Source organism: Carcharhinus amblyrhynchos, chromosome 32 (genome assembly GCF_965287045.1).
Source record: "Carcharhinus amblyrhynchos chromosome 32, sCarAmb.v2.hapA, whole genome shotgun sequence".
NCBI lineage: Eukaryota > Metazoa > Chordata > Chondrichthyes > Carcharhiniformes > Carcharhinidae > Carcharhinus > Carcharhinus amblyrhynchos.
In genome coordinates this window covers 4,476,016-4,491,054 of record NC_137355.1, presented here as the reverse complement: position 1 = coordinate 4,491,054, position 15,039 = coordinate 4,476,016, and positions in this window count along the sequence as shown.

Genomic DNA, 15,039 nt, shown 5'->3' with positions numbered 1-15,039 from the left:
CGTCCTATAACTACCCCCCCTTAATTTAAAGCCATGCCCCCTCGTGCTAGCTTTCTCCATCCGAGGAAACAGGCTATCACCATCCACCCTATCTAAACCTCTAATCATCTTATATGTTTCTATTAGATCCCCTCTTAGCCGCCTTCTTTCCAGTGAAAACAACCCCAAATCCCTCAGTCTCTCCTCATAGGACCTCCAGAGGTAATGGAACAGATGAGCAGATAACTCCTCTTAGTGGGTTTGGGTTGAGGAATACATAATGTTACCAGAGAAAATTCCCTGCTCTTTGAAACACAATGGGGTCTTTTACATCCACCTGGGAGAGCAGATGGGGTGTCATTTTAACATTTCACCTAAAACGCAGCACCCCTAACAGTGCAGCACTCACTCAGTGCTGCACACGAGCGTCAAGACTGTTTAGTGCCAGGACTCTCACATGAACCTGATGCCAGGGACCGAAAACCTAAACCCAGAGTCACAGAAATGGATAAACTAAGGACAAATATCAGAAACCTGTCCTTTGCACAAATCAGCAGAAAAATTGGAGTCCCAGATGGAGTATAGGAAACGAAGATACTGAAATGTTTAAGAAACAAGCTGATAAGAACATAAGAACCAGGGGCAGGAATAGGCCATCTGACCCCTCGAGCCTGCTCCACCATTCAATAAGATCATGGCTGATCTTTTCATGGACTCAGCTCCACTTACCCGCCCGGTCACCATAGACCTTAATTTCTTTGTTGCTCAAAAATCTGTCTATTTGTGCCATAAAACATTCAATGAGGTAATCCCACCTGCTTCACTGGGCAGGGAATTCCACAGATTCACAACCCTTTGTGTGAAGAAGTTCCTCCTCAACTCAGTCCTAAATCTGCTCCCCATTATTTTGATGCCCCCTAGTCCTGGTTTCATCCGCCAGTGGAAACAACCTTCCTGCTTCTATCTTATCTATTCCCCTCATAATTTTATATGTTTCTATAAGATCTCTCCTCATTCTTCTAAATTCCAATGAATATAGCCCCAGTCTACTTTATCTTTCCTCATAAGCCAACCTCTCAACTCCGGAATCAATCTAGAATCTCCTCTGCACCCCGTCCAGTGTCAGTATATCCTTTCTCAAGTAAGGAGACCAAAACTGTACATAGCATTCCAGGGGTGGTCTCACCTGCCCCACTATTCAATACCATCCTGGATGATCTATGCCAGCCTCAATGCCTTTTCTGTACCATTCCCCCATAGTCCTCTATTCCTCGCTCTATCAAATATTTATCCACCTCAACTTTTAATACTTTCAATGATCCAGGCTGAAATTAGACATTTAAAGCTTAAAATAACTGAAAATGCGATTAATGAAAATCTGTTTGGATAATTTGTCAATACTCAGGCTGGGCACTAAGGTGAGACAGCACGGTGACAGGTCAGGGAAAAAGGCACTTCCTCTACAACCACAACACCCAAATCAGCAGCTTCTGTTCATTCTCTTTCCAACCTTTCAAATCACGCTCCTCCAGTTTCCTCCCACAGCCCAAAGGTTAGGTTAGGTGAATTGGCAATGCTAAATTGTCCCTTAGTGTCCTAAGAAGTATCGGTTAGGTAGATTGGCCATGCTAAATTGCCCCTTAGTATCCAAGATGTGCAGGTTAGGTGGATTGGCCATGCTAAATTGCTCCTTAGTCTCCAAAGATGTGTATGTTATGGGGATTAGTGGGGCAAATGCATGGCTTTGCAGGGATGGGACATGGTGTGGATCTGGATTTTAGACATTTGGAGCAGACTCAATGGGTTAAGTGGATTAGCGATGCTAAATTGCCCCTTAGTATCCCAAGATGTGTAGGTTAGGGAGATTGGCCAAACTAAATTGCCCCTTAGCGTCTCAAAATGTGCAGATTAGGTGGATTAGCCACACTAAATTGCTCCTTAGTCTCCAAAGATGTGTATGTTATGGGGATTACTGGGGCAAATGCATGGCTTTGCAGGGATGGGACATGATGTGGATCTGGATTTTAGACATTTGGAGCAGACTCAATGGGTTAACTGGATTAGTGATGCTAAATTGTCCTTTAGTGTCCTAAAATGTATAGGTTAAGTGGATTAGCGATGCTAAATTGCCCCTTAGTATCCCAAGATGTGTTGGTTAGGTGGATTAACTATGCTAGATTCTATGATACGTAACAGGCAGTATTATCACCCAATTTCACACTATCACACCAGACCAAGTCTAACCGCTCAGTACAAGTAGGTAATGTATGGATTTGTTTATAAAGTTACATTGTGATTACAACACAGAGACGGGCAATCAGCCCATCATGTGTCAATATTTCATCTCACTGCATTGCCACATTCTTCAATTCCTATCTCCTTTGTGTTTATCTTGCTTTCCTTTAACTGTATCTATTCACCTCAACTCCAGATGGAGTTGAGGGTATTTACAGTGTGAGTAGGGGTAGTTACAGTGTAATCAGTTTGTGTTCAGCACTGCTTGAAGCCATGAAAAAGGTGAAGTTCTTAAGGGTGCATTGGATAAAATGAGTCATCTTGTTGGCAGAACACCTTTTAGAATCAGGGAATGTGACGTATAAACAATCCACGTTCTCAAAAACATCAATTAATCAGAATAAATCATAATGTATGACTTTAATAGGGATCAGGGCCTTCCTCAGTATGTGTGTATCTCTGCAGAGTTGGCAACAGATCTGCTTTTATTGCAGTCATACAGGGATTAGAAGTGAAGAGATTTCCAGTCTGTGTTTAATATCCCAGTGGATCAGGTCCCAGAGGATCTGCTATCCAGCTGGACCCCCACAGTGACTCCTGATGCACTGAAGAAGCCAATTGGATAGCAATTTGATTTCTAATGTTGGAAACAGTAATAAATATTTTAGACAGCATCAACTTCACATTCTTCTGAAGACCTCAATGAGAGACAGCAGAATTATCCAATCATGAAATTGAATCATAGAATGGTTACAGTGTAGAAACTGGCCATTCAGCCCTCCGGGTGTGTACCAGTTCATCACAAGAACAACTTTGCTGGCCCTCATTCTTACTTCCCCATAACCCTGCAATGTTTCTCTATTCAGATAATTATTACTCTTTTGAAGACCCGCGATTGAATCTGTCTCCACCACACTCTCAGACAGTACATTCCAGATCCTCACCACTTGTTGTATGAATCTGTCTCCACCACACTCTCAGACAGTACATTCCAGATCCTAACCACCCGCTATGTGAATCTGTCTCCACCACACTCTCAGACAGTTCATTCCAAATCCTAACCACTCACAGTGTGAATCTGTTTCCACCACACTCTCAGACAGTTCATTCCAGATCCTAACCGCTCACTGTGTGAATCTGTCTCCACCACACTCTCAGGCAGTACATTCCAGATCCTAACCACTCACTGTGTGAATCTGTCTCCACCACACTCTCAGACAGTTCATTCCACATCCTAACCACTCACAGTGTGAATCTGTCTCCACCACACTCTCCAACAGTGCATTCCAGATCCTAACCACTCACTGTGTGAATCTGTCTCCACCACACTCTCAGACAGTACATTCCAGATCCTAACCACTCACTGTGTGAATCTGTCTCCACCACACTCTCAGACAGTACATTCCAGATCCTAACCACTCGCTGTGTGAATCTGTCTCCACCATGCTCTCAAACAGTACATTCCAGATCCTAACCACTCACTGTGTGAATCTGTCTCCACCACACTCTCAGGCAGTACATTCCAGATCCTAACCACTCGCTGTGTGATTCTGTCTCCACCACACTCTCATAATAACATAAGAACATAAGAAATAGGAGCAGGAGTAGGCCATTCAGCCCTTCGAGCCTGCCCCGCCATTCAATAAGATCATGGCTGATCTGTCGTGTCTCAGTTCCACATTCCCGCCCTCTCCCCATAACCCTTAATCCCCTAGCTTATCAAAAACCCATCAACCCGCATCTTAAAAATATTTAGCGAGGCAGCCTCCACCACTTCAACGGGCAGAGAATTCCAGAGATTCACCACCCTTTGAGTGAAGAAGTTCCTCCTCAACTCCGTTCTAAACCGCCCCCCCTTTATCTTGAGGCTGTGCCCCCTAGTCCTACTGTCCTTTCTGAGTGGGAAGAGCCTCTCCACCTCTATCCTATCCATCCCATTCATCATCTTATGTCTCAATGAGATCTCCCCTCATTCTTCTAAACTCTAACGAGTACAAGCCCAGTTTATTCAGCCTCTCCTCATAGCTCAACCCCCTCAACTTCGGAATCAGCCTAGTAAACCTCCTCTCCCTCCAAGGCCAAAATATCCTTGCGTAAATACGGCAACCAAAACTGCACACAGTACTCCAGCTGCGGCCTCACCAATGCCCTATACAGCTGCAGCAAGACCTCCCTACTTTTATATTCAATCCCCCCTCGCTACGAAGGCCAGCATCCCATTAGCCTTCCTGACCACCTGCTGCACCTGCAAGCTGGGTTTTTGCGACTCATGCACAAGGACCCCGAGGTCCCTCTGCACCGTCGCCTGCTGCAGTTTTTCACCCCATAAGTAATAATCCTTCCTATCGTTATTCCTACCAAAGTGGACCACCTCGCACTTGCCAACATTAAATTCTCTCAGACAGTGCATTCCAGATCCTAACCACTCACTGTGTGAATCTGTCTCCACCACACTCTCATTTTGTTCTTGTCTGCTAGCCTGATATCTATCTATGTCAAGATACTAACCCCAGTCCCATAGGCTTTAATTTTACATGCTAATCTTTTATTTGGATCTTATCAAAAGTCTTCTGAAAATCCAAATAAACCACATCCACTGGCTCCCCCTCATCAACTCTACCAGTTACATCCTTAAATAATTCCAGTAGATTTGTCCCTTTCATAAATCCATTCTAACTCTGTTGAATTCTGCCACTGTTTTCCAATGACTTGCTATTAAATCTTTGATAATGGATTTCCCCCAAACCAGGTGTCAGGCCATCTGATATAAAATTCCCCGTTTTCTCTCTATCTGCCTTTTTAAATAGTGGCACGACATTAGCTACCTTCCAATCTGTTCCAGAGTCTATAGAATCTTGGAAGATGACCACTAATGCAGCCACTATTTCTAGGACCACTTCTTTAAATATTCTGGGTTGTAGATTATCAGGTCCTGGGGACCTATGGGTCTTGAATCCTTTCAGTTTCCCCAACACTCTTTCTCTACTAATACTGACCTCCTTCAGTTTCTCCCTCTCACTAAACCTTGTGTACATTTCTGTTATGTTACTTATGTCCTGCTTTGTGGGACAGAACCAAAGTATGAACTTAGTTGCTCAGCCATTTATTTGTTCCCCATTAGAAATTCCCTAATTTCTGACTGTAAGGGACCTACATTTGTCTTCGCCAATGTTTTTTCTCTTCACATACCTATAGAAACTTTTACAGTCAGTTTTTTATGTTTCCTACAAGCTTACTCTCATACTCTATTTTTCCCCTTCTTAATCTGTCCCTTTGTCCTCTTTTGCTAAATTCTAAACTGCTCCCAATCCTTAGCTCTGTTGTTTTTTTTTCTGGCCAATTTGTTCGCCTCTTCCTTGGATGTAATGCTATTGCCAATTTCCCTTGTAAGCCTTCCTGTTTTACTTTTGTGCCAGACAGGAATAAACAAATGTTGTGGTTCACTCATGCATTCCTTAAATATTTGCCACTGCCTGTCCACTGTCATTGAGCAAATTGGGGCTGTTTTCCCTTGAAAGACAGCGACTGAGGGGGGGTCTAATAGAGGTATATAAGATTATGAAGGGTATAGGTAGAGTAAACAGAATAAGCTATTTCCTATGTTAGAGACACACAGTACAAGGGGCCACGGGCTTAGGGTGAGGGGGGAGAGGTATAACACGGATATTAGAGGGAGGTTTTTCACACAGAGGGTAGTGGGGGTTTGGAATGCTCTGCCAAGTAAGGTGGTGGAGGCAGGCATGCTGGAGTTGTTTAAGAGTAACTTAGACAGGCACATGAGTGGGTTGGAGATGGGAGGATATAGGAGATTGTTTTAAATAAGGTTCATTAGCACTGGGACGTCCCTGGTAATGTAAAAGGATGTGGAATGATACTAATGTTTTTCTCTTTTCATTCACAGGTTTTAAGTCGGTCCGCCTTGTTGTCCAACGAGGGGTATACACGCGATGGGTCGTACTTGGGGCTGCTCTTGGATGTTCGAGAATAGCCTAGTATTTCACGTCGTTATTGTGTGCTTAAACTGGACCAGATGCTGGGCAACACGACAGCTCAGTGACTATCACTGTTTGCTGTGCAGACACATGGATTTGGGCCAGTGAATGTGGGAGTTTGCACATTCTCCCCATGCTTGCGTGGGTTTTCTCCGGGAGCTCCGGTTTCCTCCCACACCCCAAAGATGTGCTGTTAGGCTGATTGGCAGTAATAAATTGTCCCTAAATTAGTTTCCCTCAATGTGGAAAGCCATAAACATAGATAAGGGTCATGGGTGGAGGGGGGACTGGTAATGTTAAAATGGCGGCGCGGGCTCGTTGGGCCGAAGGGCCTGTTTCCCGGGCTGTTTTTGTTCTTTTGTTCTTTTGCCATCCCTTTAAGTAACACTTCCCGTTCCATCATAGCCAAGTTGTACCTCATACCGTTGTAGCTTCATAGAAAAAGGAAGAATTATAGCTTCCTTTACTAAGATTCAGGAGCCTTATCTCAGAATCACGTACGTCATGTTATGGTCATTCATCCCAAGGGGCCTCACGCAGTTAGATAGTCAATTATTCATTGGCTCTATTCTCTCCCCACAGATGCTATCAGATCTGCTGAGATTTTCAAGCATTTTTGTGCCAGCTGTTCCTTTCACATTTCACAATATCCAGTCGGAGATGGCTTGCTCTCTATTTGTCTCCTCAGTGTATTGCTCCAGAAAACTGCCCATTACACCCCAGGAATTCCTCCTCTATGGTATTTTGGCTACTTTGATTTGTCCAATCTATATGCAGATAAAAGTCACCCATAATTAGAGATGTTCCTTTATCACGTCCACCTCTAATTTCCTGTTTAAAGCCATTTCCAATAGCACCACTACAGGTTTGGGCTCTAATGTTTTTGCCCCTCAGTGTTTCTCAGCTTCGCCCATATAGATTCCACCTCATCAGAGCTAATATCTTTCCTCACTATTGCGTTAATTCCCTCTTTAACCAGCAATGCAGGTCCATCACCTTTCCCTTTCTGTCTCATCCTTTCTAAATACTGAAGACCCCTGGATGTTCAGTTCCCATCCTGGTCACCCTGCAGTCATGTCTCCATAATCCCAACTGTATCAGACCCACTTACATCTATTTGCACGACTAATTCATCCACTTTATTACGAATGCTATGTGTTTTGAGGCACAAAGCATTTCTACCTTTTTAACATTACTGGTCCTGTTCCCATTATTTTTCAATGTGGCCACATTTGATTCTGGTCCTTGGTTTCTCTGCCTATCACTTTTCCTGTTCCCCTTATTATTTTTTGTTCTTGTCCTTGATTCCACCTCCTCAGACTCCTTACATAGGTTCCCATCCCCCTACCATTTTAGTTTAAACCCTCCCCAATCACTCCAGCAATACTCCTTCTAGGATATCAGTCCTGCCCAGGTATAACACATCTAGTTTGTACTACTCCCACCTCCCCCAGAACCAGTCCCAGTGTCCCAGGAATCTGAAACTCTACCCATGACACTTTCTCTTCATGATGTAGAGATGCCGGCGTTGGACTGGGGTAAACACAGTAAGAAGTCTGACAACACCAGGTTAAAGTCCAACTGATTTATTTGATAGTAAACTCACAAGCTTTCGAAGTTAAACTTTGTCAGGTGAATGGAGAGTTCTGGCCTCAGACAGAGCATATAAAGCACAGACAGTTTACAGATTACTGATTAGAATGCAAATCTTTACACCTAACCTGCTGTTCAAATCTTAAAGTGGCTGACAATGTGAGTGGAAGGAGCACTGATCACAGGTTAAAGAGATGTGTATTGTCTCCAGACAGGACAGTGAGTGAGGTTTTGCAAACCCAGGCAAGTCACGGGGGTTACAGATAGTGCGACATGAACCCAAGATCCCTGTTGAGACCGTCCTCATGTGTGCGGAACTTGGCTATCAGTCTCTGCTCAGCGACTCTGCACTGTCGTGTGTTGTGAAGGCCGCCTTGGAGAATGCTTACCCGAAGGTCAGAGGCCGAATGCCCGTGACCACTGAAGTGTTCGCCAACAGGAAGGGAACAGTCTTGCCTGGTGATTGTCGAGCGATTTTCATTCATCCGTTGTCGTAGCGTCTGTGTGGTCTCCCCAATATACCATGCTTCGGGACATCCCTTCTGTCTGTGCTTTATATGCTCTGTCTGAGGCCAGAACTCTCCATTCACCTGACAGAGAGTTTAACCTTGAAAGCTTGTGAGTTTACTATCAAATAAATCGGTTGGACTTAAACCTGGTGTTGTCAGACTTCTTATTTTCTCTTCAGCCATGTATTCATCCGAGATATCCTGCTGTCTCTACACTGAGTAGCACACGGCACTGGTAGTAATCCTGAGATCATTACCTTTGAGGTTTTACTTTTCAACTTTCTTCTCAACTCCCATATCCTGCTTTTAGGACTTCATTTATTTTTTAATCTGTCATTGACACCGATGTGTACCACAATCACCGGCTGTTCACTCTCCCCCTCCAGAAAGTCCTGTAACTACTCCAAGACATCCTTGACCCTACCACCAAGGAGGTAACTTACCATCGTAGAGTCTTATTTGTGGCCACAGTAATGTCTATCTATCCTCCTATATAATTAATGTATTCTCACACATTTTACTCCTCCCCTGTGCAACACAGCCAACCGTGATGCAATGAATTGGGCTGTTACTGCTTTCCCCTGCTAGGCCATTCCCCCCCAACAGTATCCAAAACTCTGTTTTGTAGGGGAATGGCCACAGGAGATTCCTGCACTGCCTGCTTCATCCTCTTGCTCTGTCTGTTGGCCACCACTTCCAGAATCATTTGAAATTAGAAATTTGAATCACTTTGTCCGATGGTTCCCAGCGCAATTGCCCAGGTGGAGTTAACACTGCTGGACAAAACCGTGATGTGAGAACTTTAGGAATTTCCCAGCACATCCTTGGAGTCCCCCCCCCTCAAATCCTTTGTTGGGGAGCCACAAAATTATTGCCTCTCTGTCTGTTGACAACGCTGTGTCAGCCAATGACTTGAAGGCAGAAGGAAGGAATGGTGGGGGGGGGAGCGGCAGAGGGAAGAACTTACATTAAACAGTCCAAAGATGTGCAGGGTAGGTGGATTAGCCATGGTAAATACGCAGGGTTACGGGGATAGGGCAGAGGGGAGGGCCTAGGTGGGATGAGTTAATGGGCTGAATGGCCTCTTTCTGCACTATAGGGATTCTATGATTCTATCATAAAAAAACTAAAGATATTTATTCAGCAAACATGACTTCTATAAACAGCAAACAGTCTACAGAATCTACTTTTTAAGAAGTTTTTACAACCTAAGTAACAGAACTTGTGATAGAAACTACGGCAGATTCCCCTGATAAAAGCAAAACTAGTTCCCCAGAAAAATGCAGTTAGTGTAGGATAGTTACGTACAAGAGATTTACCTAAAATCAATCCCAATTATTTACAGCAGTCTAATCTGCAGCATTGATGGTGGAATTAACCAACCAGCTCCATCCTGGACACGAATAATGACGGCTTTGTATACAACTCATTGCAGAAGAGTTGGGTGATGGGAGGAGTGGTAGGAGGATTGATAGTGGAGGATTCTGGCCAGAGGAAGATCAGAATGATGAGAGCAGGACTGACCACAGGGATTGGTTTAGATGGCAAACTGGACACAGCAGATGAGAGGACCCTGGTGGTAACAATTCTCCCTCTCCCTCACCTCATCCCCAACCTCGGTCCCCCCAATCCTCCATTAGACAATTGTGTCTAATAGCTTAAAGAACAAAGAAAGAACAAAGAGAATTACAGCACAGTAACAGGCTCTTTGGCCTCCAACCCTGCACTGACCATGCTGCCCGACTGAATTAAAATCCCCTACCCTCCCAGAGAGTGTACCCCTCTATTTCCATCCTATTCATGTATTTGTCAAGACTCCCCTTAAACATAGCTATTGTTTCTGTTTCCACTACCTCCCCCAGCAGCGAGTTCCAGGCATCCACCACCCTCTGTGTAAAAAAAAACTTGCCATGTACATCTCCTTTAAACCTTGTCCCTCAGGAGTGGAGCCAGAAGTCACTGCTCCATACGTTTCAGGGTCAGGGACCCGCCCATCGCAACTAAACAAAAAAGAATTCAACCCAGTGACTGAATAGTCTGTTTCAACGATATTGATTAAGGGTTGAATATTGGCTAGGACACTGGGAGACTGCCCTGTGTTTCTCTGAATTGACCCGTGGGATCTTTTCCATCTCTCTGAGAGAGAAGACAGTGTTTGGAAAGATGTCAACTCCCACAGTGCAGGAGGGTCAGCCTAGATAATGTGATCAAACCTCTGGAGTGAGGCTTGAATGCACCATCTTACATCCCAGAGGTGAATGCTCTATCTCAGCTCAATAGCAAGAACTAAACTGATAAGAAGATCAGAGAACGATAAATAAGATTGTACCCAGGCTTCCCAATGAGTAAAACGCAATTTACAACCAACAGGATTGATTGAAGAATATTGATTCAGAATCAGGACTTGGCTTTGATTGTCCAACAATCTTATAGTCTAATTGGTATATTTGAAGTACTAAACTTGTGTCTCAGTTGTTTCAGTTAAATAATAAAATAGCAGTGCCAGGCTGCCAAAGAGGTTCTCTCTGGTTAAGTTTATTTTGGTAAGTTCTTTTTTTCAGGATGACTCAGATTTTCCAGAATGCTTGCCTGGGACAAGGCTCCATTTCAGCATTGTAAAAGAGAGGACTTTTAGTGAAATCTATATTGCAATGGCAAGTTTAGAAAGGGTATCCCTCTAACCCATACCATGGGACTTCTACAAGGTGACTCTATTTATCTGAACATTTTTCAAGCTCACTGGTATAAAAACAAATCAGCTCGATTGCTAACCACATCTGACAACAGCTTGATCAGAGGCTCCAAGCAGTTCTGCTGACTGCTAATTCCCTCCTTTCACTTTATATATCTATCCAGTGGGTCAGAGGCAGCTTCAGAGCCAGGGACGTACGCAGCCTGTGTAAGGAACTGACTCTTAAAGCTCCTGTTCAGATTACTGCACCCAAGAGAGCCCTGTACACGGAGTCAAATACCCTCCAAGAAGTATCCTGTATCCACTCTCTCTGCATAAGATGGAAACTCACTTGTAGAACATGGAGATTGCCTCTCAGTTAATATTATGAGATGTGTTGATGTTGTTCTGGGTCAGTACCAGCTCACAGGGGAAGTCAAACAGCTTGAAAGTACTTGAGAAATGCATTAAGCAATGAAAAGGTCATTGCAGTCTCAGTACACCCAACAACATTGATACAACACATTGCTAAAATTCAACTTAGTCATTTGGTCGCTGTGAACTATGTATCCTACATGGATGTGTGTGTGTGTGTGTGTGTGTGTGTGTGTGTGTGTGTGTGTGTGTGTGTGTGTGTGTGTGTGTGTGTGTGTGTGTGTGTGTGTGTGTGTGTGTAAGACACGGAACTGATGCTGAAATTATGCTTATTTCAGAAACTTTACCATAGTGCAACAAAGGGCTTCAGTCTGTACCTGGGGCACAGAGGGTCTGGTCTGTACCGGAGACACACACAGGGTCCAGTCTGTACTCAGGGCACAGAGTGATCTGTCCGTACTTGAGGCACAGAGGGATTTGTGTGTGCTTGGGACACAGAGGGATCTGTCTGTACTTGGAGATCAGAGGGGTTATCTGCACTCGGGGCACAGTCTGTACCCAGGGCATAGAGGGTTGAGTCTGTACCAGAGGTACAGAGTGTCTGTTCTGTAAACAGGGCAAAGAGGGTCCAGTCTGTTCATTTGGGTAGAGGGGATTCAGTGTGTTCCCCCAAGTAGATGGGGTGCAGTCTGTACCCTCGAGTAGAGGGAATGAGGCAACCCAAGGCTGAACAGACACTTCTCAGTGGGCTAGTGGGCACAGGCAGCGCAGTGACAGGTGGGGGGAGAGTTATTTTGCTGCTTTACTGGGAGGTGGGGGCTGCAATGGCCCTGGGGAGTGATTGAGGTTCAGGGCACTAAAATCCATTTTATATACCATTGGGAGAGTGTAATTGGGGTGAGTGTGAGTTACGTCCAATTTTGAGATGAGAGGTTCCTGGGTATGGAGCAGGGAGGGGCTGGGGTGGCAAGAGGTGAATCAGTGGTGTTGGGAAATAATGGTGGGGGTGGACATTGGGTTTCAGGGCACATGAGATGGTACTGGGGATGAGGGTAGGTGAGATAGGTTGGGTGATGAAACTGATGGGAGTAGTTGGGGTGCCTCAGAAAAACAGCCAGCATAATCAAAGATCCCACGCACCCCACACATTCTCTCTTCCACCTTCTTCCGTCAGGAAAAAGATACAAAAGTCTGAGGACACTTACCACCTGATTCAAGAACAGCTTCTTCCCTGCTGCCATCAGACTTTTGAATGGACCGATCTTATATTAAGTTGATCTTTCTCTACACCCTAGCTATGACTGTAACACGACATTCTGCACTTTCTCCTTTCCTTTTCCCAAATATACTCTATGAACAGTATGTTTTGTCTGCACATCATGCAAGAAACAATACTTTTCACTGTACACTTGTGCTAATAATAAATAAAAGTCAAATCAAATCAAATAGGTGGGTGATGTGATGGATGTTGGGGGTGATGGGGTATTGGGAAAGGGAATTGGGGTGATGGAAGGATATTAGGGTGATGGGACGGTGATGGAGGGGTATTTGGGGAGCAGTATTGGGGAGAGGTATTTGGAAAGGGTATCAGGGAGGAGTATTGGGGAGAGGTATTGTGGAGGGCTTTGGGAAGGGGTATCAGGGATGGGTTATTGGGGAGGGGTGTCAGGGTACTGGGGAGGGTGGCAGTGGGGGCCTGGCTGTCTTTGCTCTATACTTCTGGGGTGAAGTTGGGTGGGTGATCGAGTTGATGGGGTGGGTGTTGAAAGTTTTGGGTGGGTGTTGGATGTTTTGGGTGGGTATTGGATGTTTTGGGTGGGTGTTGGGAAGGGTGCTGTGTTGGGTGTTGCGCTGGGTGCTGGGGAGGGTGTTGGAGTGGTTGCTGGGTTGTGTGTTGGGATATGTGTTGGGGAGGGTGTTGGGGTGGATGTTGGGGAGGATGTTAGGGTGGGTATTGGGGTGGGTGCTGGCATGGGTGTTGGCGTGGGTGATGGGATAGGTGCTAGGTTGGGTGTTGGGGATGGTATTGGGAAGGGTGTTGGGGAGGGTGTTGGGGTGGGTGCTGGTGGGGATGTTGGGTGGATGCTGGAGTGTGTGTTGGGATGGGTGCTGGTGTGGATGCTGGAGTGAGTATTGGGGTGGGTATGGGCTGGGTGTTGGGGTGAATGTTGGGGGGTATTGGGGTGGGCTTTGGGGTGGGGGTTGGGATGGGCATTGGGGTTGGTGTTGGGTGAGTATTGGGGTGGGGGTTGGGGTGAGTGTTGGGGTGGGTATTGGAGTGGGTGTTGGGGTGAGTGTTGGGGTGGGTGTTTTGATGGGTGTTGGGAGGATGTTGGGGTAGGTGTTGGGGCGGATCTTGGGGAGGGTGTTGGAATGGGTGCTGGGATGGGTGTTGGGGTGGGTGCTGGGGTGGTTATTGGGGAGGGTGTTGGGGTGGGTGTTGTGGTGGGCACTGGGGTGGGTTTTGGGGTGGGTGTTGGGGATGGTGTTGGGGTGGGTGCTGGGTTGGGTGTTGGTGAAGGTGTTGGGAAGGGTGTTGGGGTGGGTGCTGGGGTGGGTGTTGGGAAGGGTGTTGCAGTGGGCACTGGGGTTAGTTTTGGGGTGGGTGTTGGGGAGGGTTTTGGGTGGATGTTGGGGTGAGTGCTGGGATGGGTGTTGGGGTAGCTGCCAGTGTGGATGCTGGGTTAGGTGTTGGGGAGGGTGCTGGGGTAGATGTTGGGTTGGGTGCTGGGGAGGGTGTTGGGGTGGGTGTTAGAGTGGGTGCTGAGGAGGGTGTTGGAGAGGATGCTGGGGTGGGTGTTGCATTGGGTGTTGGGCTGAGTGTTGGGGAGGGTGTTCGTGAACGTGTTGGGAGGGTGTTGGGGATGGTGTTGGGGAGGGTGTTGGTGAGCGTGTTGGGAAGGTGTTGGGCTGGGTGTTGGGGAGGGTGTTGGCGAGCGTGTTGGGAGGGTGTTGGGCTGGGTGTTGGGGTGTTGGGAGGGTGTTGGGCTGGGTGTTGGGAGGGTGTTGGGGAGCATGATGGGGAGGGTGTTGGGCTGGGTGTTGGGGAGGGTGTTGGGCTGGGTGTTGGGAGGGTGTTGGGGATGGTGTTGGGGAGGGTGTTGTTGAGCGTGTTGGGGAAGGTGTTTGGCTAGGTGTTGGGGAGGGTGTTGGTGAGCGTGTTGGGAGGGTGTTGGGCTGGGTGTTGGGGAGGGTGTTGGGAGGGTGTTGGTGAGCGTGTTGGGAGGGTGTTGGGGAGGGTGTTGGTGAGCGTGTTGGGAGGGTGTTGGGGAGGGTGTTGGTGAGCGTGTTGGGAGGGTGTTGGGCTGGGTGTTGGGGAGGGTGTTGGGAGGGTGTTGGTGAGCGTGTTGGGAGGGTGTTGGGGAGGGTGTTGGTGAGCGTGTTGGGAGGGTGTTGGGGAGGGTGTTGGTGAGCGTGTTGGGAGGGTGTTGGGCTGGGTGTTGGGGAGGGTGTTGGGGAGCATGATGGGGAGGGTGTTGGGCTGGGTGTTGGGGAGGGTGTTGGTGAGCGTGTTGGGAGGGTGTTGGGCTGGGTGTTGGGGAGCATGATGGGGAGGGTGTTGGGCTGGGTGTTGGGGAGGGTGTTGGTGAGCGTGTTGGGTGTTGGGGAGGGTGTTGGGCTGGGTGTTGGGGAGGGTGTTGGTGAGCGTGATGGGGTGTTGGGCTGGGTGCTAGGTGGTTGTTGG